Below are 21234 nucleotides of genomic sequence, written 5' to 3'. Positions count from 1 at the left end.
TGCTAAGGCATTGAAACCACCTTAGTCTACTGGCCTCCGTCTTGAATTCATTTAACAGGGTGCTGCTGGCATCCGTAGGTAGAGGCCGGGGATGCTGCTAATTCTACAGGGCTCAGGACTGTCCTCCCACGGCAAAGAATGACCTGGCCCCAATGTTAACCACTCCGCTGCTGAGAAGCCCTGCTGTAGAAGATTAACTTTTGTCTCTAAAAAGTACCTAGTATGGCTAAAATCGCACAGAACCAAAACAGTGCACATGTCTATGTGTAAGCCTGTAGATTGCCCCCCAGAAAACTGGTTTGCAACATTTCTTTCCTTTAAATCTACGTTTTTTAATGGTAATTTCTCCCTGGGGAGATATGACAAAATTCAAATCACATTTGGAGGAAAAATACTCAGAAGTTTTAAGTGATTTTTCTGCAATCTCACGGAGCCCCCGAGGAAAATAGAATTAAAACTCAAACTGCCAAACACATTGCTCATTCCAATAAAGCCAGCCTGTCTGCATCACTCCAGCTCGGAGCTCACCAGGCTCAGAGAGGGTGAATGCAGCCGGTTTTAGTTTTCAAGAGGAGATCAAAAGTTTTTGCAACTGATTAGCACCCAGAAAGCAACAACCTCCTTTAACCTTGAGATGCAAATAGCCAGAGACTGTCAAGAGATCTGAAGGGCTGGAGGATTTGATGGAAAATCAAATTCCCCACACTTCCAGGGCAATTAGCTTCCCACGCAAAGTCACTGGAAGGTCCTGCCCGCTCTCCACAGCAGTAAAGCTGTAATAAGACTCGGAGCTTCATAAACTTGGGCTAATTGGCCTGTACCCACCCGGCAGAGTTCATTACTGTTCTCCCCATTTCATAGAACACAGAAGGTGGGTAGAAACCTTTTCACTCCACCAACCGGAGGCACGGGCTTCTTTAATATTTCCCACGTTGGATCACTATACATAAAGTCCAGTACGAAGGTTGGGATTGCTCTGCTAATTATTCATCCTAGCAGGAAGGAAAGATCTGGAACTAAGTCAAATCTCTATGCAGGTACCTCTTAAAATTCCCCTTGGAGGTGAGTCCTGGCCTCAAAAAGGTTTTAAAACAGTTCAACACTTTTATCTGATAGTTAAGGAAACCAGGGAGGAAGTTGCTGTCAATTACAGCAAGGACTTTGGAGCATGAGCTGAATTGATTTTGAAAGATCTGATTGCGGAACCGCTTCCCTCTCCTGCACGGCCAGGGCTGGAGCCAAGGCTGCCCCCTCTGGACGTGCTGTGGAGGTCACTATCCAACCGGGTGGCCGCCTCCACTTGGTGATTCTAATGCACCCTGTTGTCACAACGGATTTTCTGCTCACAGATGTACAGTTAGTCTGCATGTCTTTTGTCGCTGCCTGGACTCTGAGGGCAGCGCATAGACTTCTTTCAGGGCCATGTAATGGTTGGGGAGTCTTCCTCTGGGAGCCCCTGCCTGGCTGACGAGGTATCCGACAACCCTAGCCCCTCCTGGGCTTTCCCTTCGACGTTTCCCTTCCTCTGGCACTGAATGCGGGCTTTGTATTACGCAAGCTGGCAGCCTGCTTTCTCAAATCAGCCAAAGGACGCTGGTCCCAGAGACTTGCTCAGGGAGCATGTGGCCAGCCAAAGATGCTGGTGGAGGAATCCTTGCTGGCAGGATAGACTCCCAGCTGAACAGCTCAGCTCTGGCTTCCTCGCCCTGTGGCTTTCCACTGATGGTTCATGGAAAGGGCAGGGCTCATTACAGGAGGCCCGAGCCCTGCAAAGGTTTCTGCCCCTTCCCCCTTTACCTCTCTGGGGTGCTGGTAACAATAAGTGTGGTGGTGAAGAACAGGGCTCAAGCCTGTGCCATTTTCCTAGGTTTATAACCTTACACAAGTTATTTTTTAACTGCAGTTTCCTCATCTGTAAACATGAGATAAGGATACTGAGACCACAAACCGTTGGCACAAGGTAAGGGCTCCATTAGTATGACCTTGTATGATGGTGGTGGGGATTGTATGGGCTTCCCCTGTCAATCAAGGTCATGGGCGGAGTCAAACCTTCAGGCCCACTCTGTACCACCCATAAAAGTGCAGACAGGAAAAAAAGAAACATCATGAAAAAAATACAAACTCTGGGTTGCCTCTTTCTCTTGTTTGCCCTCTGTTGCATTCTAAAACCTCCCTCATCCTACCCTGTATTTGCCAGAATCCTGCACTACCCCACTGGCCTTTACTCAGACAGCACTCCCACACATACCCTGGCACACATTAAAATCCTGCTGCCCGTTACATCAAAACGCCTGCTATCTCTGCCGTTCCAGTCTCCTCACCCCTCACAGTGTACACCATGGACCAGCCCTGGGCATTGGCAGGTCACACAGCTGCCTTCAAAGGTGGTCGTAGGAGTGCCAGGAAGCCAGGCTTGTCCAAGGACCTCCCGCAGAGCCTTCCTCTTATCCTCATGGCCTCAGACGTCCAGAGTGACATTTCCAGTTAGGCAACATCGTCCCCACTTGGGCGGCTACAGACAGGTTCCTTTATTACACGAGAGGTGAAGGAACGCCATTTCCTTACTAGGTGCCCAGTAAGTCTTCAGTTCACACAGTTGATTAGATTGGTGCATTGGAAAGGATTCCCGTCACAGTCCAATGTGGAACATAGTCACTCAGGCATCAATGTCCTTCCAGTGGATTCTCTCTTTGGTCAAGATGGGAGAAGGAGGGAGCACAAAAAAAGGCTTTCCTGGGCTTAATCAGCTCAGCCCAGAAATGACTCATGTCATGTCAAGTCACATTCCATTGTTGAGAATTAGTCACGTGACCCAGACAATGCCAGGAGCCAGAGAAACATAGTCCAGTGGAAAAAAACCGGACCCTTTTTTTTAATGATGTTTACTTTGAATTTATATTAGTTCACACAAACACTCCATCCATGCTTTTGTTCCGGCCCTCCGGTCCAGTTTAAGAACCCATTGTGGCCCTCGAGTCAAAAAGTTTGCCCACCCCTGATCTAGTTCCTACCATAGCAAGTGACATTAATTTTAGCATGTAGTCAGTTACACATTTGTTTTTCCCTGCATTCAAATGGAAAATAATACAATAATAAATAATATTACAGGAGTAAACCTGTGTTCCATGTACTCTCAACTGTAAGCCTACTTTTGCCCACCCTATATATAACGCAGGTATGGCTGTGGGTTGAGCTCCAATTCACACAAATCAGACACATCTTCTTTCCCTGGATAGCACTTCCTTGGCAGGTTTGCTGTCACTTGTTATTTCCTGACCATAGCAGACATAGCTAATTAATCATGACATTCTTCCTAATAACTCCAATCACAGCCTCACAATCCTTCCCAGTACAGAACTACAGGCAATTAGGACCAATGGATCAGAGTCAACATACAAAACCAAACCTACTTTCATCCCTGATTTTTTCCCCCCTCCTTACATCTTAGAGACAAGGAAACTGAAAGTTAGGGAAGTAGAATAACTTCATGCATTCAGTGACAACGTTATATTTTTACCCCTACTGTATTCTAGACATTATGTTAAGCTCAGACAAGGCTACTTCCAACAAGATTCTGCCTTCAGGAACTTAATGGAGAATGGGAAGTCAGATGAGAAGGCGGGCGGTTATGATACAGTGTGACAAGTGCTAAGAAAGAGGTAGGGGCAGGATGCTATGGAAGAACATGGCATAGACAGCTAACCTAGTCTTGATAAGGGTTAGGCAAATCTTGTTGGAGGAAGAACCATCGATGCTAGTCATGAAAAATGAATAGACTTTAGCAAAGCAGAGAGGGAAGCTGGACGATAAGAACATTTCAGGCAGAGGAACCAGCCTGTGCAAAGACCAAAAGGTAAAAATGAGGATGACATACAGAAAACAGTAAGAAATTTAGTCTGTCTGGAGCCCACAGTGCAGAAAGACAGAACTAAGGGTGTATCAATTAGTTATTGCTGTGTAACAAACCACTCCAAAACTCAGTGGCTTAAAACAATAACAGCATCATCATTGCTCATGAGTCTATGGGTCAGCCGAGCAGTTCTAGTCTCTGCTAGGCTCACTCAGGTTTCGACAGTTAGCTGAGAGCTGGGCAGGTAGCTCTCGCTCGCATGTCTGGGATTCGCTAGCTGTAGACTAGTTCAGGATGCCCTGGCTGTGACAGCTGGGCTTTCCTCCAAATAGCCTCTCATCCTCCAGCAGGCGGGCCTGGCCTTGTCCACATGGCAGTGGCAGCGTTCCAACAGAGAGAGCAGAAGCACTCTAGGCCTCAGAACTGACACAGTGCCACTTCCAGCGCATCCCGTCAGCCAGAGCAAGTCACAAGGACAGCCCAGAGTCAAGAAGTGAGGAAACAGACTCCTCCTCTTGATGGGAGAAGCTACACAATCCTCTGCGAAGCATGTGGATACAGGAAAGAAGAATTTAGACTTTTTTTTTTAATTAACCTGCCACCAAAGGACAGCAGTGGCAAGAAGTAAACCTGCAAAGATGGAAAGGTCCAGGTTGGAAAACATAAAGCCTAGTTTTCCAAACCAGTGTTTGGAGAGGCAATGGAGAGCCAAGAAAGAGTGACACAGTCAGACATGAACTCTAGAAAGATGTTGCTTTCACCCAAAAGATTTGATAAAGGATTGGATCAGGGCAGGAAAGAGAGACTGAGCAAGAGGTAACTGCAGGTACTACCTATTGCGGTGAAAAAGAGGGAAGCGTCTAAGGTTGCATCACTGTTGGTTAGCAGAGCTAAGACTGAGGCCGGGTCTTTGACACCTCAATCTGATGTTATCACCATTCCTCCCCCCAGGGTACAGTATTTTAAGGTCAGGACTTCTCACCCCTCCCCTACTAAGTTCCAGTGTTTCCTCAGCTACTTTCTGAGTCCATCACCAGGAAACAGGAACGCCAAGGCCATTCCAAGAAAAAAATCTCATTGTGATATGAAGCCCTGCTTATCACAGCTAACCTTCAGCGATAGAAAGCCTTTAGAGACAGAGAAATAACTATAGACCCTAATAACTAGCATGTCTGCCTGGTGTGGCTTGGAGAATCATTAACCGTTGTTAGATAAAGAAATCACAGCTATTGCTTATCCAGGAGCATGCTTTTCAGAATTACTTATGTGAGAAGCAGCTCAGTTGCATATCAACACCCGCCGTTAGCAGCATCCACCCGTTTGACTTTCAAGGTAGGACTCATATTTGAAACCAGGTGTTTTTTTTTCTGCCCACAGCACCTTAATCCTTTGGCAGGTCTCTCCCAGCCAGCAGTCTGCAGGCCTCTGCCCTAGCGAATGACTTCTCCAGAGCTCCTCACAAGCGAATCCCATGTATGCCAAATAAATATTGCCTATATTTTGTCTAATCAATGCAAACACTCCCTCCAAATCTGATAACATCTACCTCATTTATTTTGCAGTTCATGGTGATGAACAGAAACGACTTCGGTTTATTTATAGTGGATGCTTGCCCCTAAATTTTGTACACTGACCCTTTCTACCAAGGGGCTCAACACATTTTGTGAATGTTGCTTTATTTAATATTACACCTTTGGAGCTAGGTACGAGTCATCTGTCATTACTCCTTTTGGCGGGGGGGGGGGGTGTCCAGGGAGGTAGTCAATCTACAAATATGTCCTCCCTAATTCCACCCATTCCTAGCATTGCACAGCCTTTTGCAGCAACTCCCAAAAAGAGGTATAATCTGTTTCTTCACCTCGAGTCTGGTTTGGCCTCATCAAATTCTGCTTGAACGAACAGAATTTGGCATAAGTGACCCTAGGCAACTCCGAAGGCCTTGCAGCTTCTGGGGTGGCTCTCCTGGACCTGCTGCCATGTTAATGACTGACAGCCTGCCCCACTAGCCTGCTGGGCGATTAAACAAGAGTATGTGTACTGAGTCCCCAGCACACAGTAGGTGTTACAGTGGATGTTAGTTTTCTGCCTCGCTTTCTATGGTAATCAGTTTCTAACGAGGTAAGACTTGAATTAAATGAGTGATTTTTGCCCATTTCTTGTTAAGAATAGCAGAACAGTTTTCCCCTCTTCCTCGATCAGAAATGTGCTGAGAGCCTGGTGTGATGGTGGACAGTTGAAGTGTCTCAAATATGATTATCATCTGGAGGACAGCCGCAGGGCTCTTCAAAAACCCGGTGCCCCTTACTGAGAGAAAGGGTTCGCTTTGTAATCTGTTCTCAGGCAATGAGCACGCAGAGTACTTTGAGTTCCGAATACTAAGTATAGTTCAAAAATCCAACTCATTGGAGAGCGGAAAGGAAAATCACAGGTTTTACAACAAAGCCACTCTTCAGGTTCTCGGAATCACTTGAAAAGACCGATTTTACTGTCTGCCTGCCAACGCAGAGGTTTTTGTCCTACGGCTGCTAACCACGTAGGTCTTTGCGGGTCACCAGGCCTCAGAAGCAGAGAGATTGGGCTGCTGGAGCAGGAAAAACCAGTTCAACTGGTGGAGGGCAGCGCAGCAGGTGGCAACTTGCTCCTTCCTAGGAGTCCTTTTGAGGTTTACAAGGAGAAAGAGGTGTGGCGGTTGAATGGGGGCATAGAGAGGGCGGTGTGACCTCCTCTTGCCAAGACTCTGTGTGTGACTACAGCAGCAGCAGCAGCAGAGGGGACAACAGTCCAAAATCTGGATGGCCATTAATAGAAAAAGATAGGGTGCCTGCTAAAACATCCTGACCACTATCAGGAAAGACAATAAATCAGGGTCACCTTCTTTCTAAGGCACCTTTCCAAGACTGACACGTGCTCCTCTATTCCCCGAGACAGTGCCAGGATATAGGGTTCTGTGGGTACTGGGGACTGAGTAGAGAAGGAAAGGAGAAGTCAACATCACCGCAATTAGGTGTTTTAGCTGGGGCGGTAGGGTGGGGAAGGTTATTCTTATGCCATATGAGTCGACGCTTGCCAATACTTGCAATGAATTGAAGTCTGTTTGAAAGTTATTTTAATGAGTAGAAACTGTGACTCAATACTCCAGATTTGAGCAGTGTCACCTGTTTTTAGGTTTCTAAACCACATAAAACCCAGCTTCCAGGCCCAAGCAATGAGGTCAGTGAGATTAGCATGCATCATTTGAGTAGTGTTCTCTCTCTGCCTTGGTTTGAAGAAGGTTGTCATCACAGCAGTGGAATAGGGGAAAGAACCCAAAACTCAAGCTTGCCTGCCCTTCTTTGGATTTGAATGGAAAATTACCTACTCACTCTTTAGCTCTGAGTCTACCACAATGAATACAGCAAAGCATGAGCTGAAAAACTATTAACAACAATCTGCCTGGTTCTGAACCATGGTCATTTCTCTGTCCTCCCACTTTTGGTAAATAACCTTTATTGATAGGCATAACAATGCAAAGTGGCTTACGCAACTTGTTCATGCTTTCTTTGTCCAAGATAAGCTGGTCTCTAAGACAGTGAATTCCCACGGAGTCATCACCAAATGCTTACTTTTCAATATAATTACAATATGATGCACACGAGGCAGTTATTTATGGTGATCTCTTCTAGCAATAATTATCATCGTCATTATCCTATATTACCATTAATTGGGAGCTTGTTTTGTAATAAGCACTATATTAATAGCTGTACATGCATTACCTCATTTTATCCTCAGAACAATGCATAGAAGTAGGCATTATTGTCCCCATTTTCCAGCTGTAAAAATTAAAGCTCAGAAACATTAAATTGCACCCATCACCAGCTAATAGGTATAAGAACTGAAGTCAAGAACACTTTATCTGACTTGAAAGTCCAAGCTTTGAACCTCTTTCTACCACATCCCAAGTATGTCCAAGAGTGATGTACTAAGGCCCCATGATCTAGCCCCTACCTACCTCACCAGACCTATGTAGTGCTATACATTACATTCCAGGTCCATCAAAGATCTTAAACACCCTGATCTTTTATAGATGAAAGAGAATCATTGATTGGCTGCCTCCTACATGCCTCAACTGGGGATCGAACCTGCGACTTGGGCATGTGCCCCGACCAGGAATCAAACCGTGATCTCCTGGTTCATAGGTTGACACACAATCACTGAGACACGCCAGCCAGGCCAAAGAAGTTATTTTAGTAAGTTCTTATTTAAAACATATATGCTTACATATACATTGTGTGTGTGTGTGTGTGTGTGTGTGTGTGTGTGTGTGTGTGTAGTGCTTATATATATTTAAAACTGAATGCTACCTACTGGGAAAAGAGGGAACGGGGTAGAGGGGATAGGTGAGAAACTAGATATCTGACTATAATTTGATTTGTAGATTTGACTTTCAACCATACAAATGTTTAAATGATTAACTAACAAAAATAAAAACACTCCCTATGAAAAAAAAATAACACTATATTGAAAGGAATTCCTTTGCATGACATTAAAACATAGTACTTTGACTGTATATGCCCAGTGGAGAAAAAGAACAGCAAAAACTATCCTAAATTATTTTTATTTCTTAAAATTTCTATTTATTGATTAGAGAGAGAGAGAGAGAGAAACATTTATTTGTTGTTCCACTCATTTATGCATTCATGGGTTGCTTCTTGTATGTGCCCTGACCAGGGATTGAACCCACAACCTTGGTGTATCAGGACAGCACTCTAACAAACTGAGCTGCTGGGCCAAGGCCATCCTAAGCTATTTTTAGTAATCATATTGTTAGTAATATTGCTATATTCTGAAACTATTACACTCAAAGCAAATAAGTATTAATGTTGTTAAGAACCAAGATTTTCAGAATAAGAGAAAAGAAATAAAAATATTAAAATCAAAGAATTTAATATGCTATAATAATAAATTTTGAATTATTATAAACTCATAATGTCTTTTCATTTATAAAAAAATTTTTAAAAAGGCTCTCCGAGCTCTGTCTACTGAACAGTCCTAGAAACAATAATAAACCCAATAGTAATAAGCACTGCTAATCTTCAGATCATGGCCTCCAAATACCATTTCCTCAGAGAAATGGCTGACTCTAAGTTGAGGCTGAAAATGTAAAAGATAGCCTGGACCTCTTGTCATAATAAAAAGCAAGGAAGCAATTAAAGAATTCAGGTGTTGTATCAAAAGGAGCCATAATGAGAAACCTCTCCCTGACCAAAGCTGGGATAATTTGAACATTAATAAGAATGACAACTGTAATTGAGTCAAACAAGTCAAATGTATTAAACTCCATGAGTTCATTACAAAAAATACAACCAGGCTGTTGTGGCTCAGTTGGTTGGAGCATCATCCCGAACACCAAAAGGTTGCAGGTTGTATTCCTGGTTAGGGCACATACTCAGTTGAATGAAGAAATTATAATAAAACTAGAGGCCCAGTGCACGAAATTCGTGCACTCGGAGGTGGGGTCCCAGCCCAGACTTGGGTGAGGGGCTGAGGGCTGCTTTCAGGCTGGCGGTTGTTGACTGAAGCTCCCAACCGCTCCTTTTTTTTCTCTTTTTTTATTTTATTCTGGGCCAGCTTTAGCTCTGGCTCTAGCTCTGAGGCTTCGTATCTGGTTTGTTTGCCGTTCTATAATCGAAACAATGTATAACTTCAGCTCTGAGATCCCGGCAGGCTGAAAGCTGGTTTCTGGGGTTTTGTTTAGCTTCTTATTTGCAACATAGTACATAGTTTCTTAGAGTTGCAACTCAGAGGCCGGCAAGTCAGGCGGGGAACGTTGGAGTCTGCAGTCACTGGAGCAAGGAAGCCTCATGTTCGCTTCCAGCTGCCTGGCTGCCGGCCGCCATCTTGGCTGACAGTTAATTTGCATAAGGATATGCTGATTAGCCAATGGGAAGGGTAGCGGTCGTACGCCAATTACCATGTTTCTCTTTTATTAGTGTAGATTAGAACAAGGTCCTTTTTTATTTTTTATTTTATTGATTCTTTACAGAGAGGAAGGAAGAGGGATAGAGAGTTAGAAGCATCGATGAGAGAGAAACATCGATCAGCTGCCTCCTGCACACCTCCCACTGGGGATGTGCCCGCAACCAAGGTATATGCCCCTTGACCAGAATTGGACCCTCCAGTCCGCAGGCTGACACTCTATCCACTGAGCCAAACCGGTCAGGGTGAACAAGGTCCTTTTTGCAAACCCCAAATGAAAGACTAAATCTAGGCAGTGATCATCAATAGCAGCTAATATTACCATAGAGACCACCCCACACTACATGCCTCCTGCTGGGAATCTCCAATACCACCTGTGTTAGTTTCCTGGGGATGCCAAAACAAAGCACCCAGGCTGATGGCTGAAACAGCAGAAATTCATTTTCTCAGAGTTCTGGAGACCTATTTATGAGATGTTGAGAAATCTAAACACGGACTAATTCTGCATTTTTTTTTACAGTATTAAAGAATGTTGTGGTTATGCTTTTAAAGCAGTCCTGTCTTCTAGAGATGCATATTGAAATATTTACAGATGGGTGGTATGACATCAGGGACTTATTTTAAAATAATCCTGTGGCGATGTAGGCAGAGAGAGTATAGATGAAACAAGGGTGGCAATGAGTTAATGATCGTATCTGGCTGATGAGTACATTGGGCTTTATTATACCACCCTCTCTACTTTTGGGGTATGTTTGAAGTTTGCTATAATAAAAAAACCCTTATACATATGTAAATGAATGAATGGATGTGGAGGGTTATTTTAAAATAATCCTGTGGCGATGTAGGCAGAGAGAGTATAGATGAAACAAGGGTGGCAATGAGTTAATGATCGTATCTGGCTGATGAGTACATTGGGCTTTATTATACCACCCTCTCTACTTTTGGGGTATGTTTGAAGTTTGCTATAATAAAAAAACCCTTATACATATGTAAATGAATGAATGAATGTGGAGGGGGGGATCATGCCATGCATCCCACTGGGCAACAGCAAAACTACTGATGTTGGGGTGCAGCCCCAGCAGGTCCAGGGGTTCCCCAAGGTGTGGACAGAGTCAGCAAAGAAGGAATGACACAGAGGCAGCGTTCAGGTGATCATCATGGCGAGGTTCCTCTAGCCAGGATCTCCAGCCAAGTTCTGTGTATTATTGTCTTGTTACCTCTGTATTTATACCAGTTGATTTTAATCCTGTCAATTTCTATTCCAAAGGTTAGGGCGTTTCTTATCTCCATTCCAGGGAGTAAAGATTATGTAGCTTAAGGGTGATTGTTCATAGTTAAAGTGATTAACTACCCGCCTGGGATTTAGTTAAGGGGTTTTATTCCCTCCCTAACTTCAGGGAAAAATCCCTACCTGGGGAAACAACCTTTCTTGGAGAGGTGACCGTGGTTAAAACACATAGCGCCAAGGTGAGCAAACATATTAAGAACAGTATGCCATATATGCCAGGTCCCTTGAAACATACGCTGTGCAGATGTTTCTTCCCTGCAGCGACTGTGTCAAGCAACAAGGATGGACCGGCTTCCGGCATACTGAGATGAAACTAGGGAAGACTTATGTACTAAGGGGTATAATAGGAAATAAAATTTGGCTGACAAATAATTGTACCTGCCTCCTGCAGGGCGCCAGCTAGGTTCCAGGACAGGCACCAGGCAACATTATCCATCTGTATATATAGTCACAAATCTCTACTGCCTTTCATCTTCTTAACATTCCTGGCATCGTGGGGAAATTGAGTCATTGTACAAAAAGGGAATCCAAGACTCAGAGCTGCCTGACACCACAAGCTGCTAAGGACCTGAGACAAACCAGCACCCGGGACTTGGGTCTACACTTGAGTGCCCTTTCCAGGAGCTCACCCTGACTCTGGGGTCAAAAGAGAAAGAAATTAAGGCCGAAACTTGAGTCAAGGAAGAGTGACCTCAATGTGGAAATAAGCCGTCAGTTTTCTTTCTTTGTTCTTAAAGGAACTTGTTTTAGGAGTTTACTTTGCTTTGTCCTCTATAATGTTCTTTATTTAAAACACACACACACACCACACTTGAAATGGCCCTTATCCAACAGAAGTGCTTGCAGTCGCATTTCTTCTGCAGGTTCACTTTTACAGTAAAGGATACCGAACCTTCCCTTTATCCCCATGATGTCACAGGTTGAGGTCTGACACTGACATGAAAATATGAAAGGAATAGAGATGGTGCGAGAAATGTGCGTGCATTCTTTACCCTCTGCTTGAATTTCTAGGTAATCTTCCGCAGTGAAATGAAACTCCTCGGTGTGATTCCCATGAACAAAGTATCTCTAATTAAAGGGCATCCGTCTCTTTCATTTGGAGAGGATGTTTGGGCTCTGTGTTTTGTTTTGTTTTTATTTTCACTATGCTCTTTTAACAATGTGGGGAAGCAGACTCCATTTTAGAGAGATTTCCATCAAAACAGGTAAAAGTGAAAGTTTCAGCCCACAAAGCCGGAGCTGGCTGGCTTGCGATGCTATAGGCATTGCTCAAGCTACTGGAATGTCCACTTCTCTGTCTGACCAGATTTTCGCCTCCCTCGTGACTATGAGGGAAAGAGCTGAGGTGGAGGTGGACACTAATGATTTGGGCCTCCAGAATCAACCTCTGACATTGCTCCTTCAAGCTGCTGTTCTCTGGCCACGTCCCTCTCTGCCAGGGTGGAGGGAGGGGGCTGGGGAGAGGGGACTTTATGAATCTGCCTCAGGCTCAAAGAATTCTGGGGAGAGGGGTGCAAAAGGGCCTTTGGTCTGGCCTCTCATTCCTAAAAGGACTAAAGTTTGTCTTTAAAGTGATTTGCAAATGAGTTTATGTAGAAAGATAGAAAGATGACTGACAGGACTGGAAGATACTGATGTCTGCCTTGCAGCTCAGGCTTGTCTCCTATCCCTGAGCTAGTGTCTGTAGTATGCGAGTTGTGTGCTGTGTATTTACACTGTGAAGAGCACACATTTATTGCTTGTGTTTCTGTGTGTGTTGTAAAGCATCAAATTGTTACATATAAATGTTTAAATCATACCACAATCCTTTGCAATCATATTTTGTAATTTCATTTTTTTAATATACTGGTAGCCTCAAACAATGGACGTGGCCCTGGCCTCTTGGCTATCTGAGAGGCATTGAGAAGAGGAAGAGGAGAAGGTGTGGTAATAAGAGTCACAGCAACAGTTAACATATACTGAGCACTTTTTTATGCTAGACACTACCAAGTGTCCTAATTTAATTCACATTAATTAGCACATTAATTAATATATGCTAATTCATTTAATATTCACCAATGAGGTAGGTATTTTACAGGTAAGGAAATTGAGGCACAGCTGATAAGTAGCTGTGTATTAAACTTTACTGAAGGGTTGGAAGAAGCAAAAGAGAATTAGAGTGTGAGGGAAATAATATAAACTATTTCGCCTCTTTAGTTTCTGAGATATCAAGTTATACTACAAAGCCACTGTAATCAAATCACTCTGGTACTGGCACAAGACAGGCATATGGATTAATGGAACAGAACAGAGAACTCAGAATTCGACCCAAGGCAAGAGCATACAATGGAGTAAAGACAGTCTCTTTAATAAATGGTGCTGGGATAATTGGATAGGTTCATGCAAAAAACTGAAACTTGACCACCAACTTACACCATACCCAAGAATAACTCAAAGTGGACAAAAGACTTAAGGGAACCCACTGTATGAGAGAAGATATCTGCCAATGATACATCTGATAAGGGGTTAATTTCCAAAATATATAAAGTACTCATACAACTCAACAAAAGGAAGACAAACAATCCAATAAAAAAAAAAATTGGCAGAAGCCCTGAATAGACACTTCTCCAAAGAGGACATACAAATGGCCAAGAAACATATGAAAAAATACTCAAGTCACTAATCATCAGAGAGATGCAAATTAAAATGACAATAAGGTACCACCTGACACCTGCCAGAATGGCTACTATCAATAAATCAACGACAAGTGCTGGTGAGGATGTGGAGAAAAGGGAACCCTCCTGCACTGCTGGTGGGAATGCAGATTGGTGCAGCCATTATGGAAAACAATATGGAGTTTCTTCAGAAAATTGAAAATGGAACTGCCATTTGACTCAGTGACCCCACTTCTAGGAATATATCCTAAGAAGCCTGAAACACCAATCAGAAAGAATATATGTACCCCTATGTTTATAGCAGCATTATTTACAATAGCTAGGATTCAGAAACAGCCCAAGTGCCCATCAGTAAATGAGTGGATAAAAAACGGTGGTACATCTTCACAATGGAATACTGTGCAGCTGAAAAAATGTATTGCCCTTGCCGGATTGGCTTAGTGGTTAGAGTGTTGGCCTGTGGGCTAAAGGGTCTCAGGTTCAATTCCTGGTCAATGGCAGGTACCTCGGTTGTAGGTTTGATCCCTAGCCCAGTCCAGGCAAGTACGAGAGGCAACCAATTGATGTGTCTCACTCACATGGATGTATTTTTCTCTCTCTCTCTCTCTCTCTCTCTCTCTCTCCATCCCCTCCCTCCTTCCTTTTCACTCTCTCTAAGGATCGATGGAGGGAATATCCTTGGGTGAGGATTAAAAACACTCACACCAAAAAAAAAAATCTATTTGAAAACTTTGTGATGAAAGGTAAAAGCACCTAAAGGTTAAATCCCTCATAACCTTGATTGAGGAGCCCTGATGATGATGCCTTACAGATCCTAACCTTGTCTCTGGATCCTCATATTCTCATATGAGAGTACTGCCTTCCTCTCTACTGCTCTCTGGAAAATTCCAGCCTTCCGAGGGCTGTTCTTGCTCCAGGCGTACCTCTTCCCCAACCAGGTCATGCGTTCACTATAGGTGAAAAATCTCAAAGTCTGAGTTAGTGTAGAAAAACACTCAGAAACTTTGGGGAGATGCTGGGTAGTAGAGGAGGAGATTGTTGGTGATCCAGGTGTCTGGTCCTCTTTGGTGTCTCTCTGACATGGTAGGTGAAAGTTAAAGATCTTTATTCTATCTCAGCCTGTCATTAACTGTTGGATCTACTTGTATCTTCCAAAGATTAACGTTAACTGTCAGAGGAAGTTAAGTCTAAACCAACTCACAGGGATGTCGAGAATCATCCCTAAATAGTTCATAATTTGCAAATGTATCTTTCTCAACAATGGAGTTAGTACTTTGAATTACTATGGTTTGTTTACTTGGTCCACTGTCTCTTTGCTCTAAAATTGGATTCCTTTGGGCCAACCACCAACCTCCCCATAACTGCCTGGGGAGAATGGGAGGTGGGCGGGTGAGGGTCTGAAGGCTTAGGTCTTCTAGCTTCCAACAGTGTAAATAAGGTCGTCAGAGACAATTTTTGAAAACACCTTCCTCTACTTTCTAAGTGATCAGTAAAGGACTGTGGTTGATATTCTTTGGTCACATCTTATCCCCGCACCAAAAGTATTTGTTGAGAGTTTCCTGAGGGCCCCGTGGTTATTAAACACTGTTTAACTATTTTCTTTGAGTCAAGTACCAGGGCTTGGCACTTACCCAGCTAAGTGATGGGAAATCTTATGTTAATGTTTTATTATGGTAAACATTGCTTGGGGCCAGCCTCAAGCAGAGGGACAGACTGGTACTATAAACAATTCAAAGGCAGTTTTTAGAATGTAAGTTCCATGAATTGCTTGTAATGCCCAGAATAACAAGTTAAGTTTTCCAAGGCACTTTTACATTTACCACATTGTTTCAATATCACAATAACACAGAAAGGTCAATAGTCTTGGCATTATTACCTACACTCAACAGACAAGGAAATTGAGAGTTTAAGTGATTGGTCAAGGTCACGCAGTTAGCTAATAAATCACAGAGTAAAGCTTGCTTTTTGACATCTTAGTCCAACTCTTGCCAAGGATTTGAAGTTTGACTTCCTTATATCTGTAAAGCAGTTCAGTTATTCCCCCTAATGTGTAACTCTATAGTTTAATCCCGGTGACGGTTAATTTTATGAGTCCACAAGACTGGGCTAAGTGTCTGTTTCTGGGTGTGTCTATGAGGGTGTTTCCAGAGATTGTTATTTGAATTGATGAACTGGATAAAGCAGATGGCCCTCCCCAATATGGGTGGGCACCATCCAATCAGTTGAGGGCCTAAATAGAACAAAATGAGCTGAGACAGCCATCTTCTGTCCTCAGACATCAGTACCTGGGATCTCCAGCCTTTGAACTTGGACTGGTACTTCCACCATCCCTATGCCACTTCCCTTGGTGGGCTCAGTGTTGTGTTAAGAAAACAAATTTGAGGTCCTGGAATGATCTCTGAAACAAAAGTGCTTAAATGGCAGGAGACAAAGGCTCTTCCTGTAAACTGGGTGCCAGCAATAATTCTAATCATTATTAATGACATTAGGAATAACTTCTGAGAGTTATAATCAGTGGAATTCAACAAGGTACCAAAGCAATTAATTCACTGGGGAAAGAATAATCTTTTCAACAAATGGGCTGGGACAACTGAATAACCACATGCAACAAATAAAGTTGGGTCGCTACCTCACACCATATACAAAAATTAACTCAAAGAGGATCAAAGACCTGAATGTAAGAGCTGAAACTATAAAACTATTAGAAGAAAATACAGTATAGAGGTAAATCTTCGTGACCTTGGATTAGGCCATGGGTGGGGAACCTTTTTTTCTGCCAAGGACCATTTGGATATTTATAGCATCATTCACAGGCCTGCTATGTTTATCAACTTAAAAATTAGCCTGCTATGTTTGGTCAAACATTTAATTAACTCACCCCTAAAGCCTTGGCAGGGCCAGACCAACCCCTGGATTAGGCAATAGTTTCTTAGATAAAACACCAATAGTACAAGTAACAACAACAAAAAATAAATAAACTTCATTTAAATTTTTTAAAATTGTTTTTCAAAGAATACCATTAAGAAAGTTAAAAGAGCCGAAACCGGTTTGGCTCAGTGGATAGAGCGTCGGCCTGCGGACTGAAAGGTCCCAGGTTCGATTCCGGTCAAGGGCATGTACCTGGGTTGCGGGCACATCCCCAGTAGGAGATGTGCAGGAGGCAGCTGATCGATGTTTCTCTCTCATCGATGTTTCTAACTCTCTATCTCTCTCCCTTCCTCTCTGTAAAAAATCAATAAAATATATTTAAAAAAAAAAAAGTTAAAAGAAAAAAAAAGAAAGTTAAAAGACAACCCACAGAATGGTAGAAAATACGTGCAAATCATATATCTGATAAAGGACTTTTATCCAGAATATATCAAGAATTTTTAGAACTCAACAATAAAGATACAAATAATTCAATTTAAAGGACTTGAAAAGACAATTCTAAAAAAAAAAAAAAACCACACACACATACACATGGCAAATAACTGTAAGCATATAAAAAGATGTTCAACATCATTATCAGAGAAATCAAAACCACAACGAGGTACCACTTCATACCTACACAGATGGCTATGATCAAGTGCAAATAAAAATGTGGAGAAATTGGAAACTTCGCATGAAGGTGGAGATGTGAAATGGTGGAAAACACTTTGGTAAACACTGTGGTAGTTCCTCTAAAAGTTAACCATAGAATTACCATGTGACGCATTAATCCCATTTGTAGGTATATACTCAAGAGAACTGAAAACAATTGTCTACACAAAAGTTTGTACACAAACGTTTATAGAGCATTATTCAAAGTCACCAAAACATAGAAGGAATGTACATCATTCAAATGTATATCAACTGATGCATGGAAAAGTAAAATATTGTAAATCCATATAATGGAATAATACTCAGTCATAAAAGAGAAATGAATTACTGATATGTGCTACAAGTAGATAAACCTTGAAACATCATGCTTACTGTAAGAAGCCAGACACAAAAGGCCACATATTTTATGATTCCATTTATATGAAATGTCCACAATAGGCAGATCCATAGAGACAGAAAGTACATTAGTGGTTGCCAGGGGATGGGAGGAGATGGGAAAAGAAAGTAACTGCTAATGAATTCAGGTTTTGTGGGAGATGATGATAACGTCCTGGAATTGGTGGGATGGTTGCATACCTTGTGAACATACTAACAATCATTACATTCACACTATAAAAGAGTGAATATTATGGTGTGTATTATCTCTCTCTCTTTTTTAAAAGAATAACCCCCAGCTTCTCACAGGTGCTGCATTAAGGGAAACAAATAAATCATCTACCTCAGTGCCCCTAAGCACATAATCAGGGAGCCAAGTGAGAAAAGAAGAATGCTTAGAAAATCATCAGAGAGCTCAGATTGGTTTCTATGACCCTAAAGTATTCTAGTAGCACATGGAAGTCTCCACAGAATCTGCATTCACACTTTATACCATGAAGAGACCCAAAGTGAAAGTGGCCTTAGGACCAAGCCGGTCTCATTCTCATTAACCTTCATCTTGCCATCTTTCAGGTGCTTCCTCTGTGGTATCAGAAAGAAAGTCAAGCGTATAATTGGTTCTCATGGAATTAAAATCAATTCAGTTCAACACATTGTACTGAGCACCTGGGATATGCCAGGCACTTGCTAGACCCAGGACGCAGCTGGGATCAGGGTGGACACTCTGGTATCAGAAAGAAAGTCAAGCTTATAATTGGTTCTCACGGAATTAAACTCAATTCAATTCAACACATTGTACTGAGCACCTGGGATATGCCAGGCACTTGCTAGACCCAGGGACGCAGCTGGGATCAGGGTGGACACTCCCCTCCCTAGATGAAATTTATAATCTAACATGACAAATGGATAATAAAAAAATATGCTGGTTCTTCCTCAATGGCCAACCCACCCCCAATCCATTCTATGGACTTTTCTACCTGCTTTGCATTCTGGAGAGGTAGGGTTGGCCTCTGTGAACTGCATCAACTAGCCTCCCTTGTCATGGCAGGAAATTAAGCAGCAGGAAGAGAGCGATCCGCGTATTTATTCTGCTGACCTCTCCCTGCCTCAGCCCCACAGTTCTGGCAGTGGATTTCAAATACCACATCTCCTGGAGGCCAGACATTCCTCCACAGCGCCAGATCTCATTGGAAATTCTTTTCTCCCACTGTCTTTTCATACTGAGGCATGTGTGGCAGATTATCTGCCAAGATGGCTACAAATGATTCATGTCAACTCTATATTGAAGCTGGACTTGCCGTGAGCCTTGCTCTGACCAGCGGGCTATAGCAATTGTGATGCTCTGTCAGTGCTGTGACAAGTCCTTAAAAGGTCCAGCAGCTTTCACTTTGGCTTTCTTTGGGTCTCTCCACCTGTGAAGTGCTCAGACTAAATAATGAGAGACCACATGGAGAGAAAGAGAGAGAATCCTACCCTGCCCCTCGCCATCCCGGCCACCCAAGCAGAGGCACCAGATGTGAGAGTGAACCCATTTTGGATCTTCATCCAGCTCCTGCTGAGTTGCCACAGTCGACTCCATTAAGTACAGAGTGGAGATAACCCATTTCCACCAAGGCCATAACCAAAGTGAAGAATTTTGAACAAATAAACGGGGGTGCTTTTCTAAGTCACTAAGTTTTGGGGTAGCTTGTTCCACAGCAATAAATAACTGAAACTGAATGGCTCCTCATCACTGCTAGTGCAGTTGCCCTATTAATATCTTTAACCCTGACCTTGCCACCATAAGTGGCCAGTTCACTTCATTCTCTTCATTTAAACCCTTTTGAGTGCTGTTTTCTGTTTTGAGTTCTACTTAATACAAGTAAATAAATAAGACAAGTGCAGATTCTTGTTGGTACCACGATGAAAATGAACAAGCTGCTATGAGAGGGAATGACAGAATAGGGAATTCTTCCTATTGGGCTGAATATTTGAAGTCAAAGAAAAACAAACAGAAGTGGCCAGTTCACTTCATTCTCTTCATTTAAACCCTCTTGAGTGCTGTTTTCTGTTTTGAGTTCTAGTTAATACAACAAGTAAAGAAATAAGACAAGCGCAGATTCTTGTTGGTACCACAATGAAAATGAATAGGCTGCTATGAGAGGGAATGACAGAATAGGGAATTATTCCTATAGGGCTGAATATTTGAAGTCAAAGAAAAACAAACAATGGGAATAGCTCTCTCCCTGCCATGCCTGCCTTACATCTCCCAACATACTTGAAAGTGCAATTTTGAGGGGTATGAGCCATACTGATCAAGAAGAAACAGGACCGAAAGATGGGAGAGATGTTAGAAGAGCCTGTGATAGGAAGCATGAAAGCATAGGTTTAACTCAGAAGTACTTGGAAATTAAGGAAACATAGTTCTATCAATTCAATTGGCAAAAACTCAAAAGAGCAATAGCTTCCAGCACTGATGAGGATATGACAAAATGGCTTTTCAATGTGTGGCTTGATGAGAGTAAGAAATGCTATAATCTATTTGGGATACACTCTGCCTATATCCAATTAAAAAACACACACACATCTCCTTCCCTGTTCCCATTTATTTTTCAATATATTTTTATTGACTTCAGAGAGGAAAGGAAAGGGAGAGAGAGATAGAAACATCAATGATCGGCTGCCTCCTGCACACCCCACACTGGGGATCAAGCCTGCAACCCAGGCATGTGCCCCCAACCAGAATCAAACCTGGGACCCTTCAGTCCACAGGCCAATGCTCTATCCACTGAGCCAAACCAGCTAGGGCTCTATTCCCACTTTTGAGAATCTAAACACCATATGTAAAGATAGGTGTATAAATATTGGTCTTATTATAATACTGTTTGCAGTAGCAAACACGAAAAGTAGAAACAGCCTGGCTGCCCATCAATAGAAAAATGATTCAATAAATTATGGTGCATTTACAGTAAGGAATTACACCAATACCAAAAAGAATGAGTCAGATCTATAGTTATTGAACTAGAGGGCTATTCATAATATATATTAAGCAGATATTTTTAAAAGTAAGCATCATGTACAGCATAATCCTAAAGCAAAAACTACAAAAGTGCACATGTGTTTGTTTATATTTGTACTAGAGGCCCTGTGCACTAACTTGTGCATGAATTCGTGCACGGGCGGGGTCCGGTTGGCCTGCCCTGATGGGGGCTGATCGGGGCTGGGCGAGTGAAGGGGAGGGGACGCAGGAGGTTGGCTGGCCAGCCCTGTCCCTGATCAGGGTGGGGAGAGTGATCAGGGGCGGGACCAGCCTGGGGGAAGGGATAGGGCCGGTTGGCTGGCTGCAGTGCGCATCATAGTGACCGGTTGTTCTGGTCATTCCAGTCATTCTGGCCGCTTGGCTTTTTATATATAGACTAGCGGCCTGATGCACAAAGATTTGTGCAAAAATAGGCCTTCCTTCCCCTGGCTGTGGCTTCCCTCCGGCACCTGGGACCTGGGCCTTGGCTCTGGCCACCACCTTCTGCCTTTGCTCCAGCCCTGCTGCCCTCCTG

This window comes from Myotis brandtii, unplaced genomic scaffold (assembly GCF_000412655.1).
Source record: "Myotis brandtii unplaced genomic scaffold, ASM41265v1 scaffold32, whole genome shotgun sequence".
Taxonomy (NCBI): Eukaryota; Metazoa; Chordata; class Mammalia; order Chiroptera; family Vespertilionidae; genus Myotis; species Myotis brandtii.
This window is presented reverse-complemented; position numbering follows the sequence as displayed.